This window comes from Monomorium pharaonis, chromosome 2 (assembly GCF_013373865.1).
Source record: "Monomorium pharaonis isolate MP-MQ-018 chromosome 2, ASM1337386v2, whole genome shotgun sequence".
In the NCBI taxonomy this organism is placed as follows: Eukaryota; Metazoa; Arthropoda; class Insecta; order Hymenoptera; family Formicidae; genus Monomorium; species Monomorium pharaonis.
The window spans coordinates 31024730-31038821 of NC_050468.1; the positions used below are offsets into that span (position 1 = coordinate 31024730).

At 33.7% G+C, this 14092-nt stretch overlaps 1 long non-coding RNA gene across 1 annotated transcript in view; it reads left to right on the plus strand.

Moving 5' to 3' along the window:
- LOC118644477 overlaps window positions 1-14092 on the plus strand; it is a 48265-nt gene that overhangs the window by 1644 nt on the left and 32529 nt on the right. The gene's annotated exons all lie outside the window — the stretch shown is intronic.

Genomic DNA, 14092 nt, shown 5'->3' on the forward strand with positions numbered 1-14092 from the left:
CATACATAATTAATAATTAATACATGACGGCCTAACAAAGTTCTGAGATTTTCAAAAAATTTCCTTTGTAACTGTTAATAATCTGATCTCGGAATTGTATCTTTGGAACGAATTTAATTAAAAGGCAATTATTCCTAATTTCTAATATTATTTATTAACTAATATTCTTTTTTTTCGTGCTGCAATAGTTCCTTATTTTATATTATGTATAAAATGTTTCCCATTATACATAAGAAAAAGCAATTGTGTGATAAATATGATTGTGTCAATATTAAATTGTCTTGAATTTAAAAAGTTTAAAAACCCACAAAAGAATGCAAAAGTTGCGTTCCATGTTATCAGTACGTAAATGTAAAATACGTCTGATTTTATTTCGCAATGCATTATTCATCAAAATCATTAACAGGATTAAAAGATTCCTGTATATGCGCACACAGTCTGTATTTTCAGATAAAATAATTTAAAATACTCTATTTCGTCATGTTTTTATGTAATTTGTAATAAAGCTTTTTAATTATACGATAATAATTATTCATAAACATCAGCGTACGTCGCGCAGTGAATTCCGTTTATGCGCGGCATACAGGGAAATCCCGCGAAATATTCCGCGAAAGACGCGCGAATAAGATTAGAGAACGAGAACTGCCCCGTAAATTTATTCGTTAGAGAAGAAGCTATTTTCGCACGAAAGGCAGGATTTAATCTGGACGGTGTAACCCATCGCGTATCCGTATGTGGTTTATGAAATGACATTTCGTTCACGTCGAAAAAATATGATCGTCCAATACGGAGGCTGCGCCATTATGTAAAACATGGAAAATCCCGGTCTACCTGAAAGTAATTGGAACATTTGCCCTGGAGATTTTTTGGATCGAACGCATTATGCGCCGTGTTCCATGCATTTTTTGCGAGTTACGAGGGCGTCGTATATACGGCGTCGTTTTATTTTGCGGAGCGTGGCGCTCCACTGTTTGCGGTCTGAGTTGAGTATCTGCGTTGAGTGTGTTGAGGGAGCATGTACTCCCGCGAGTTGTCGATATGTACACAAACACTGGGGGCAGAAAGAGGGTGAGGGGGAGGTATGTGCGTGTATGTGTGTGTGTGTGTGTGTGTATCTCTGCATTCCCTCTTGATGCACTCACCAAGGTACGCATGCATTTTTATAAGCCGCCACAAGCGGATATACTGGTTACGCTCCTTGATCTCAACTTTGCGTTATCCCTGCGGCAAGCCCGCGAAAAAAAAGTTGCGTAATAATTATTTATCTTTGGTGTAAACGAAGGAGCATAGGTAGAACTGCTCCGGGTAGTAATGATGAAAGCATAAAATCACGAATTATTATGAAATACATGTGGAACAAAGTTAGAACGAACGTAAATAATAACGTAAAGGATTTAAAGGATGAACGACGTCTAAACATGTTATGGAATACGCAGTTCAAAAAGTATATATTTCAGATTAAGAATATTTTCAAATATTTTAACATGAAAGATGGAAAAAAGATAAATTTTTTAAAGTTAACAAACAGAAGAGATCTTTTATCTTAAAATGAAATTGTGAAAGCCATCAAAGTGAAAATAAAATCTAAGATTTTTAATTGCCAATCCGTATTCCGATAACAAAAATATAAAAATTTATTTAATTATATTTTTTTATTTTGTGTTGCATAAAATAAATCTGCTTTTGTAAATGTTGCGTCAAAATATATATTAAGTAAGCACCCTTTTCAAATATAAAATGAAAGATATATATATATTATTGTATATTCGTGCGTACATATGTATTTAAAATGCAGCAGAGCATTTCGAGATGCAATAGCTTGTGCGCTTGAAAGAAAGTTCACGCTCTTCTAACGTCTACCCAGCAGGTGCACTCGTGTGATTTGCTCATCTCGGTTGATGAGAATACATGCTCCGACACACCGCAAAAAGACTTGGCCGCTATAATGCCATATTGATAAAGATAATGACGGTAGGTCCTCTCCCTTCTTCCTACCCCCCCCCCTCTCCCCTCCACCCCCCTATAACCTAATGCAATAAAGATAAGAATGGCACCAAGGCAAATAATAAGTCTTTTTGCATCACAAGGCAACGCTTTTTATTATTTTTATAGAATTAGACTGCACCGATCCATTTATGTCGTAACAAGCTGCTTGCTAGCCAATAAGATATAGTTTTCATGTTATATGAAACTTTTTATGAATTTATCTTAAAGATGAGGACATAATATACGCATAGCTTATTTTCAAAGTAGTGCAGGTCGAATTTTGTAACTCATGAATTTTAATAAGATGCAAACTGCTGCAGTATATTTATCTTACCAAGATTTTGCAACTGAATCTTCATCTTTAAAATAAGCGGCTTACATTCATATATGTGCTTTTAATATACATACGTCATAATATTCACTATTGTGAATATTCCTTTATTTAAAATGGAACGTAATATTTGATTTAGTTGATGCCGCGTGATCTCGTTTATAAAACGCAATTAGGAAATGCCAAAACAAGTTTATTAACAAGTTTATAAACGAACTTTGAAAAACAATATTTAAGAGCAATATAATTATATAATTTTTTAGAAAGTAACAATTAACATTCTAATATTCTAAAGAAGCTGATATATTTATAAATAAACAGAATAAATATGAGAGTAATTTCTAGAAAATAAAAAATTATGTAAAAATATCGCTTATACAATAAATATCGATGGTTTGTTAGTTTACTCGCGATATTACAAATCGTTTAGTATAATTTTCTATTCTTCGACGAAATTCGTTCTTTTCTTTTCTCTTCCTCATCGATATAAATCACGCGAAGCAAGCTAGCCCCTTATTAAGCAGTGGCCCTATCGGGTGGCCAATTATTCAAATATGATCGAATAAATACATAATCAAGCGAGAGACAGTTAAGTCGCTCTGGAGCGACGCGATGTCGTTTGTATACATATAAAAGGCACCGACGAGCGATCGTTATTCCCCGGGATCTTCTTGTCGTCGGCGATGCGAGCGCACCTTTTTCGTGCTGGATGCACACTGGCGGGAGAAAGAGGAGAAGTTTGTTTCAAAAGAACAGCGCAAGAAATTACGAGTACCTCGGCACGAAGACCATCTAAACAACCTCGCGTTTTCTGTCATCATTCCAAAGTGTATACACGCGCACACGCACATTTACGGATATAATCGCGGTGAATGCTCGCAAAGTAACGTTTATCTTAATTACTAACTATCTTGAACAACTGCTGCGAGGTAACATGGGCGTCGATGTGAATAACAATGTGTCGAAAAACATCTGAAATTATCTTTAATGAGTATTATTATGTTCAACTTTGCTAGTGTGAAATGGTATCGCGATATGTAAAATGATTTTTTTTCTTAAAACTTTTCTTTGCACTAAAAAAAGCATTGAGAGTGTGAGTTAAATTACGTTGATACTACTGCAGAAGATTAGCTGCGATATATATACGTTAGCGATTAAAATATACGTTTATTATATAGACTAACTTGTGCAAACTGTCGTTAAACTTTCAATCTGCAGATTGTTTGATGGAAGTCAATATTAATTAAAGGTCGATCTTTCTTTAAAAAAAAGTCAGCATATCGATCATCGCAGACTTTTACATTTTAAGTGATTAAAAATAAAGAAATCTAATCATAAATTGCACTAAGGAGCAAATATGTTGTTTTTTTATTTCTTTTAAATATATTTTGAAAAGAATCGCAGAATTTGAAATTGATTATTATATATGCGGAATTCAGTTTCATAAGAAAAGTCACATAAAATTGAAAATAAAAATTACTGGTATATGTCTACAAAATGTGAAATTAAGAATAAAATTTTATTAAAGCTTTTTGAATTAGGTAGCCATTTAAAAAAGTCGTGACAAAGATTTCTATTTAAAGATTAAAAATTTTATATAATTACACCTGACAATAGATATTCTTACATAACGTAATATGATAACAATAACATTGATTGTGTTAATCTGACAACTGATCGCGTTGAACAATCTTGCATTTTCTTTTCCACTAGATATTAAATGAGAAATCAGGGGATTTGATTAAGTAGGACACATCGATCAGACATAATTTCTCCATTCTCTTTTCTCTTTCTCCCTTTTCCATCCTCTCAGCCTGCGACCACTATTCTTTTCATCAGTTTTCTCGGAATACATTTTGACAACATGCAGAGAGCCAACCGCGATGTCCCGCGGTCCCGTCGGAGTTTTATGAGAATGCATGTCATTGGCCCTATTGTGCGGCTTATGGACCCCGAGGAGGGAGAAAGAGCAGACACGAAAAAGGACCCTTTTCGAGATGCTCGTAAGAAAGCAAGAAAACTCTCTACACATGATATCCCATTATTGTTCATTTTAAGCGCTTCGACAGCAGGTACGCGAGAGACTTTTATTTCCGCCCCGTAGAAGCGCTTCAGAGGCTTCTGGTGAGATTATTGCGCGAGAGATGTTACATCGTTAGAAATTAACACATTAAAAGGACCGCTCCTTTTACTCTGACGAGTGCAACGCACTCATTCACCATTTTTATAATTTTTAAAATAGTAGAATTTAAAAATTTCTATACACTGAAAGAACAGTTTGGTAATAATAATAATCTTGTCTAAATGATAGTTACCAAGTTTTGACGAAGTAATTTTAATTAAATGTTTGGTTAATATACTCAAATATTCAATAACATTTAATAACCATTTGATAACCATTCAGTAATTAGTTGGATTATTACTATGTTTGGTTGCTATTAATTAAACATTACTAAATATTTGGCTGTATTAATAAAACATTTAATAAAATTATTTCACTAAAACTTGATCATTACTCAACATTTTTTCAGTGCATTTTATAACAAAATGAAAAACACAATTTTTTTTATAAATGTATAATATTTATCAATATTTCATAAATAATGAAATAATTATTATCTGAAGGATTTATTATCGATAATAATTAGATTTTTTACACTACGTAATTACTTATTATTAAAAATAAATTGAAATTTGAATTAAGTGGAATATGTCGAAATAAAGGAAGTAATTTCCTTACTTCACAAAATTTGTCGAAAAAACCTTACCATCATTATAGTATCCTGTAGCAACTATGCGCTCTGACATGAACGGGTTAAGCGTGCGTAATAAGGTTAATGGCCCCCGACAGGCACCTTGCGGTGAGAAGAACCGCAGTACGACGTCTCGAGACTTAAACGTGTCGCTTTAAATAGTCGATCAACCACTTAATGTCTCTCGATTATGCCAATTTGAGGGAAGTAGTGCGCGTCACGCCACTCAGATTTTCAGCAACACTATTATTTCAGTTTGAATACATACCGAAAGACGCGAGTTGTATACTGTTCACGAGCTATTTGGCTTTAAAAGATTTATAATATTATTAAAAGTTCGCGAAAGTTGCAAATTTAAGGAGACATGTTAGTTAATGAAATTTTTGTTGGAAAAAAATTAATTTCAAATCCGTCGTAGAATACAATTGCAAATTTATCGATTTCTGCTCAAAATTGCCCCGTAGTATTATCTTGCAATAACTGAAGAATGAAAGAGTTATTGATTATCGTGGATGCCAATATTTGCACCGATGAGCAGATGGAATTAAACGCTAGTAATCTATAGATACATTACTATTTGACGATTTTTGAAAGGTATATATCGAATAAAAGCTTACAACAAGAAGAACTCACGGCCGGTTTGTCGCAAATTTATTATCGAATTCGTTTCAATTTGTCGACTAGATGTTTTATTTCACTCTGCCGCCTCGTAGGTTGGATGAAAATACGTCTCAATACATGAATCTTTCCGCGCGTGACGTACTCGAATGGGGATTCGTCCAAAATTAAATCTTTTTCGATATCCCTTTTGATGTAATTCGTTTTAATTTTAACTCGCCTTCGTGCTTCGGCACTTCGTGAAAACAATGTATAGAGACAGGATGGATGAAGCTTCGCGAAAGAGAAAATACGTGAACAAACGTTTCTGTATAACTTTTTCCCCTGCAGGTATCTTTTATAGATCTATAAATTTGTAGAAACGATCAGGCGGAAGTGAGATGTTGTTTATTTTAATTCACGGGCTATATATTCAAATAGAGTTATCGAAATGGAATTATTCAAACATAGTTTGCAAATAGCATTCTATCGAATAAATATTTTATCGAGTTTTCGTATGATATTTTGTTAGACATTATACTCACTCAATTGCAAAGTCCGTTAAATACTATGCTAAACTTTTTTGTCACAACTTTTTGTATATTTTCCAACTTAAAACATTTTGAGATTTTCATCTTCGCAGAAAGATGCTGGAAGAAAGGAATTTTGGTTTGTGCGCTTTGCGCATAACTAATTTATATCTTAGCAAGGGGATCTTGATTAAATTTAATCCTACTTAAGGCTGTTTCCATAATATATGGTAATTAAAAAGTTAGGTTAATTATAACTTGAAAATTAATTAATACATACTCTTTCATAAACTTATCGTTGCATAAACTAAAGGTTATGTATATGTATAATATATGCGTAACCTTTAATTGGTTTAACTATTATTTAATTTATTTAAGCTTGTGAAAGTATGAATTAATTTTGAATTAATTTTTAAGTTACAGTTAACTTTTCGATTATTTATATATTATGAAAACGAGCTTTCTTGTATTTTATAGATCACGATTTGCAATAATGCATAATAAATTATTAATAAATTGTACTTTATAAATATTTACTCAATATATACATGTATATGTGTATATATGTAAATATTGATTTGGCTGTTATCTAAATAATAATGAATGAAATGCTTCAATCTCGGAATCTATAGAAAATTTATTTTATTTAAAAAATTGCAGAAAAATAAACGTGCATATATAAAAAGCAAGCCTATTATTAGCTTGTTTTATTTGTACCTGGCTAGTGAAATTAGCTTTTACTGAATTTCTACTGTTTTGGTTGGAATTTCAATCATATCATGACATATAGGTTGAAATTAAATGTAAAACACAAACAGGAAATACATAACGTCGCATGTGGCGTATATGGATATTAGTTTTTATTCATGACAACAAAATATAATATTTTAACGGAAATCCGCTTGCATTTTTCTATAATATATATAATGTATAAAACTCAATAACAAAACAATAATGAAACAAACCACAAAATATAAAGAGCTTGATATATGCAAAGCAATATGTCTATACATCGAGCCAAGAAAAATTATCCTAATACATTATAATTTATTAAATAACAAATATATATAAGTATAAACACGAATAAAAACCAATATATTATACAATATTAAACAAAATTTCGAAACGTTTCAACTTTACAAAGTTCTAGCTCTTCAGTGGTAATAAAAATAAAAATAAAAATAACGGTATATATATATATATATATATATATATATATAATTTAAAACAAGAGTATAATAAAGCCGAGAGTACAATTAGATCGTTGAATATTGATAACATTCGAAAAAACTAAATATCATCGCATATCGTCGGTAGAATTGTATCATACAGATAAAAAAAATGATAGAATAAATAATACAATTTCCGCAAGTTGTTTTACATATTAAAAGGAATAATGACAATAATTTTTCCGTTTGATGGCAGAAAAAAACGTAGAGTCAGAAAAATAAAAGTGCGGGTATTACCGGTCAAAATTGATAGTCAAAAAATCTTGTCAAAGAACTTATGTTGGTTACAGATGATACTATACAGAGCATAGAAGCCAGATTCAGACAAAGTGTTAAAGCGAGTGTAACGTTCGGCAGTCAGAGACGATGTAACAACAATAAGGAATGACTCAGCCTTTACAGTTTACTGGACGTTATAAGAATTTAAAGTAGATAAACATACTTAAAAGTGCAAAAAAAAAAGAAAAAGCTAACACTGTAATCTTAACAAAAATCAAGTGAATCTCGTTTTTTGGCAGTAATAAATGCGACGATTATGTCGTTGTGGACGTCAGCTATATCGCGAGAACGAACGATAAAATCACGTCCGAAACGAGTGAGGTTTAAATAATCTATCAGATGACAACGGTCGCACGAATTACAAGATTAGCTCGGAAGCGAAGTCGGCTATCCGGCTGCTTAACGTTAAGAGACGTAAACGTCGGAGAACGTACTCGAGACTCGAGTATGCCCCTTTAACGTAGAAGGGAAGTGTCCAAAGACATCGAGCGGTCGACGCGGCGCCGGCCAGCGCATTTCGTAAATATTTGGTGGCCACCACGAGGATATCGTAGACGGGCACAAAGCGACGGCGAGAAAAGTCGGATCACAGTGATATACTCGTGAGAAAAAAGCAGCCAAGCGCAAGGTTTGCTAATCCGCACCGCTTTTCGGGAAATATTAAACGAGCGCCAGCGGGGAATAAGGCAAAAGTCCGCGCGGCTCTAATGATGATGGGTGAGGAAAATAGTGAAAAATAAAAAAAGATTTACGTGCGAATGCGAAAGAAAAGTAGTGCATGTCCTCAAAAACAATTAATTTTACACAGGCGTGCGTAATATCAAATGCGATCGATTGTTTGGATGAAGGATTACTTTTATATAACATTGAAACAGTGAATTCTTTTTATTGAAAACAGATGTTTCTATACGTTCTTACATGAAAAGAGCGGTTTCGCTGAAGAATCTAAAAAAAATTAACTAGATTTGAAAATAATTTTGTTGACCATTAAAATAATTATGCAGAATGAGCAATTTTTCAAAATCTTCTGGTTATATTGCGAAAACATTAATTATTATATAAAACTACTGTATTGTTAAATAAAAACAATGTTTAAGCTTTATTTTAACTTCTGTTAGAAGTACTATCCAACAACAAACAGGTACATTATATTGATGACCTTTTCATACATTTCAATATGCTTTCATTAAAGTGAGATAATTGTTAACAATTTATTAGTTACAATATTTACTACATATTTACACAAATAAATTTTATAGATTTCGTATTCTGCATCATTTTATTATAGAACTTTAATGCAATAGTCGGATACAAATATTCGTTAAAGTGTCATTTAAATATACTGATAGGACTTAATAGGCTCGTATAGAACGTTTAATCGATAAGCCTCGTTACGTTGCGCCGATAATGATACGCGAGCGTGAAGAGCCGAATTTACAAAAGCAATCGACAAGCGGTTGGAATTTTGCTCCATCGCCGTTGCTCCGCTTACACAACCAGAAACACGTCGTAAAAATTCATTTTAACCCACACGCCTGGGCTTGAGCACGGTCTAAACAATGCACGTTAGTTGTGGAAAAAAAAAAAAGAGGGGAAAACAAAATATGCGGGAACAAAGCAAAAATCGCTCGAGCACGCATCGATTTCGATACATTGATCTGCTGACGGGCAGATTCATTGTTTCGATATTTTCCATCACATATTTTAATTGACACTCGAGAAGCGCGTCGCGAGAACCATCCACACATCAACGCGCCCCGGCATTGTGCGAAGGCTCAATGCCAATCGCCGGGAAGCGTAACCGTAACTCGTCTCTGTGAGAAAAAGTATTAATTTGTTTGCTCTTCCGAATAGAATGGAATGAAAAGCCCGAGTGTTTTCGCGGTACGAGCGGGCAAAAATCTGCCAGTTTCTTTCGAAATTATTGTGCGCGCTATGAGAGCCCATTTAAATCTTCCTAATTTACGGACTCTTTTTATTATTATCGCACATTATGCATTAACGCGAAATCTTTTCTACATTGCAAATACATTAGGTCCTGTCAACTGCTGATATTCCGTGTACTGCTATAAAAGTATTTATTGCAAGTTCGCAACTCTAATCGCAAGAATTTGAATCAAGTCGCGTAACTTTATTATTAATAAAAATTGTGTTTTGTAAGAGCTGTTTTCCATTCCTCCAAACAAAGTCGAAAACATATGTTGGAAAGTTAGCGCTGTTGGCAATATGGAGTGTTATCTTCTTGAAAAATTTTCTGTAATCACGCGATTCAACTTCTTCCTGGTAACATCGTTGTGATTCGCGATGTCGATAGATGTGCCTCCCAGTTATTTTGCCAGTTTCCATGAAATTTCAAGAGCATTAAATCGAAGCACGTTCCTTATCAGCCATGCTCGATCCACTCTGTCATAACGCATCTGCCGAGCCAGCTAGTTTCACAAGAAAACAGATTCGCGACACTCTTCAAGCTCCATCCGATCCTTTCAATTCATTCAATCGCACGAATCTATGGTACTTTTGCCAGACACAATATTTCAGAACCGCAAACGTGAAAAATATATATAATAAATATACATAATAATTACGACAGCATTACAGCTGGATTTTCTTTAATATGTAATGTATAAAGTTTGTTTTCCTGATTAAAATGATTTGAATAATATTAATATGTATAATTAATAGATAGAGAGAATACTTTTTGCTGATTAAATATGAATATTTGAGAATAATATATGCTATTTATTTATGATTTTATCTATTTAAATAAAACTTATATTTTGAATATTTTACTGAATACATAATAATATGAGGATTATTATATTTATATGTAATGACGTGTAAAGCTGAGAGCGCGAGTGTGTTAATGGAAATTAATCTTGGAATGTGATTCTAGATAAATTTTTTTTACGCGCCATCAAGAATTTATTTTCTGTGTAAAAATATACTATCATATGCCTACATATAATACTGTAAATTAAAAAAGATTATTATAAACGCTTTTCTTATAAAAAACATTTTACATAGCTCAATATAACTATAATAATTTAAATTAATTTCCTTCTCTGATTAAAAGTAATTGTGCGAATAGCGTGGATCTTAATCTTAAGATAGCGAAAAGAAGAATAAAGGTTAATTAAAATGCTGACGCTAAAAGTATTGTGCGCATTTTTCTCTATACGAGAGTAGGGCGCGGGGGGATCCGGGGGGAGTCGAAGATCGAGTATCGGCGAATCTTTTCCGCGAGCGGTGCGCTATTTGCCGCGTGATAATGAAGCTGGTGGTTCATTAGTCGAAAAAAAGCTCCGGTAGCTAACGTTATTGGACAATCCGGCTAGCGTCAGCCGCTTTATCTCGCTTTTATTCGGTCCTTTATTCGCGTTTCCTTCTTCGCTCTCTCTTCCTCGCTAACATTGACTACCGCCCTTTCCCTCCCATTCTTCGTTGGTGGCAAATCCCTCGCGCTGCGTAGAATCGCAGCCTCAGTCACTGTTCCACTCCAGGGATTAAGTGTATATCAGATGATACGAGATTCCGTAGAATTGAATGTGCCACCGGCGGCGGTACAGTATCAACGATATATACATATACATACATATATATACATATGTGTGTTGTGTGTGTGTGTGTGTGTGTGTGTGTGTGTGTGTGTGTGTGTGTGTGTGTGTGTGTGTGTGTGTGTGTGTGTGTGTGTGTGTGTGTGTGTGTGTGTGTGTGTGTGTGTGTGTGTGCGTGCGTGTGTACACACATATATATGTATCGGAGGGAGAGGGAGATTATTCTGTTATTTTATCGGGTACCCGGGATCGAACACGCCTGAGGGCTTGACCGAGGTGCACCCCCCGTTTGTGCGTTGTTGGTCCAGCGAAAAGGTGGGCGTGCATATTTATCGCATAGTCAAGAGTTTGTTTAGGTAACGATGGTGATTCGTATTTTTATCGAAAGAAGTACAATCGACACTTTACTAAGTGTCAATCAATACTAGCCATAATCATTATGGCTGAAGAGGAAGGAAAAAGTAAAAATATTTTATTTAGTAATATATACAGAGAGAAATAAAACGATCGTTTATTTAACGAAATTTAAAAGATGTTTGATTAATTTAATTTGAAGGAATGATTGCAAAACAGTTAAATTTTGTAGCTTCCTTAATAATTAAAGAAATTTTATTGAAAAAGATTAAATTGATATTAATGAAAATAAATTTTAATAGTAGGTTCTTTTGTAAATTCTTAAACAAATAAAATAATTACATGTAATAATACATAATATTAAAATTGCACGTTAAAAAAGAAATTAGTATGTGTTCATAAAAAACAAACTACTATCGTAATACCGTACTTGCCGTGATAAATCGCTAATTCGCAACAAGTAGTTAATAGCGTCATAACGTTCGTAGTAATATAAAATCCTTCTCACTCGGAGATTACAACGCGACACGATAACATACGATAATTTCTATCGTATAGCGACCGTGATCTTTTTTTCCCTACTAAAGTTATAACACATAACTCGGAACTCTGTTTAAAACAAAAAAGAAACACTCGACGAACAAACGTGTTAATTTAATATGCTGCACACAAAAAAAAATAAAAGTCAACCTCACCGAACTGCTCGTTGGCGCATCGAATTCTATATAATTTAGTAGTGTGCATACACATTTAACCTTGAAAGTGAAAGGCCGAATTGGAATTTAGGAATCTGAACACTGCAGATTTTTTTTTTAATATAAAATGAATTCAGATTCCAAAGGATTTGTCAAGAGTTTTGTATAGGTATTAAAATATTTAAATACTCAGTAAAAAATAAAACCACTAAGATGACTACACTGAAAAAAAAAGCAATATATATGTTATTATAAGATATGTAGTTGCGAGCTGCCAACTACAGATATACTCAATACAATAATATATGCTATTGTAGTATCAACATTGTACTTGCATTATGTATTGAGTATTTTATGTAGTTGGCAGCCCGCAATTACATATGTTATTGGTTATATTACTTGTTTTTTCTGTGTATTGGAGACGCAAGATTTTCTTACACATTTTCTCGCTTTTAAAATTAAGTAAACGTTTATCTAAGTAAACTATACAATAAATCTTTAAACATATAAGAAAGAAAAAGTAAAGCGTGAAAAGTGTAATTAAGTTATATAAAACTGTAATTGTAATTCTAAAGTTAAATGAGATGTAAAGTTACAAAATATTATACACTTATTATTATGCAATGTAAAAATACTAATAGATAATTCTAAAAGTTTAATTCCAATATAATACATAAGCTAAGCTAGAAAGTACAGAAACTTCTGAATGTTATCAATAATAGTCACAGTCATATAGTTAGAGAAAAATTTAAGAACGAAATTTTTCGGAACACGCAAAAATATTTTACACAGAATAAGATGAGAGAATGCGCTAGGGTAGAAAAGAGACACATTAGATGCGATCTCGTAAAGATCAATGTAACTAAACTGGTCGCATTGTCCAAACAAAATTCTCACAATATCCAACCGCAGGAGATATTCTGGGCAAGTGAGAGATATACTCACGAAGCGTCCAGAAGCGGCGCGAAACAGCTCGTAGAAGGGTCGAGGCAGAAGCGATAGATGGAAGAAGGAGAATGTTCGGAAGCGGTACAACGAGGACGCTACAATGAAACGCGGAACGTAAAGAAGAGGGATAGAGCGAGATGGAGAAAGACCCTCCAATAACACAGTCGCCTTCCAGCTATCCAAAGCCGAAGGGAATCCATGTCGCTAGAGCGGGAATCTCAATCTTGAGCCGGAAAAGGGAGGGGACTCGCCGCGCCATACGATATTTGCACCGACCATTTTCACGAAACTGTTTAACGACAAAAAGAAAGAGAGAAGGGAGATATTTATGTGCCAAACTGACATGGGGGATCTTAACCGGATTTATTTCGACCTACGGAACTAGGGACCCTTGTTAATCTCTCAATTCGTTATTGACGCCGAAGTCCCTCTCAATGAAGCGGTCAATTGCGTTCCGTCGGTTTTTTCGCTTAAAAAAAAAAACTATACTGTGATGCATTAGACGATCAAACGATACATTGATCGCTTTTCTCATTTCAAATTGATAGCGTAAAATTACATTTCAATTTAAATCTATTTTGAAATAAAATTCCATTGTTTTAAGTTTTACGTGTGCGTATAATAATTATGAGGGTTGAAAAATTTTATACACAAAGTTCGATCTTTCGCGATAATATTCGGAATGTCGCACGAGCATGTAAAGAAATCGGGAGATTGCAAATAAAATTGATCGATTACCGAGAATACACGGTTCCCATGCAAAGTACGATATTGATCGACAGAATTGAATGTAATTCTCCTCCTTGTCCATCCTCGCCCGCGAGCGTCCATCTTTT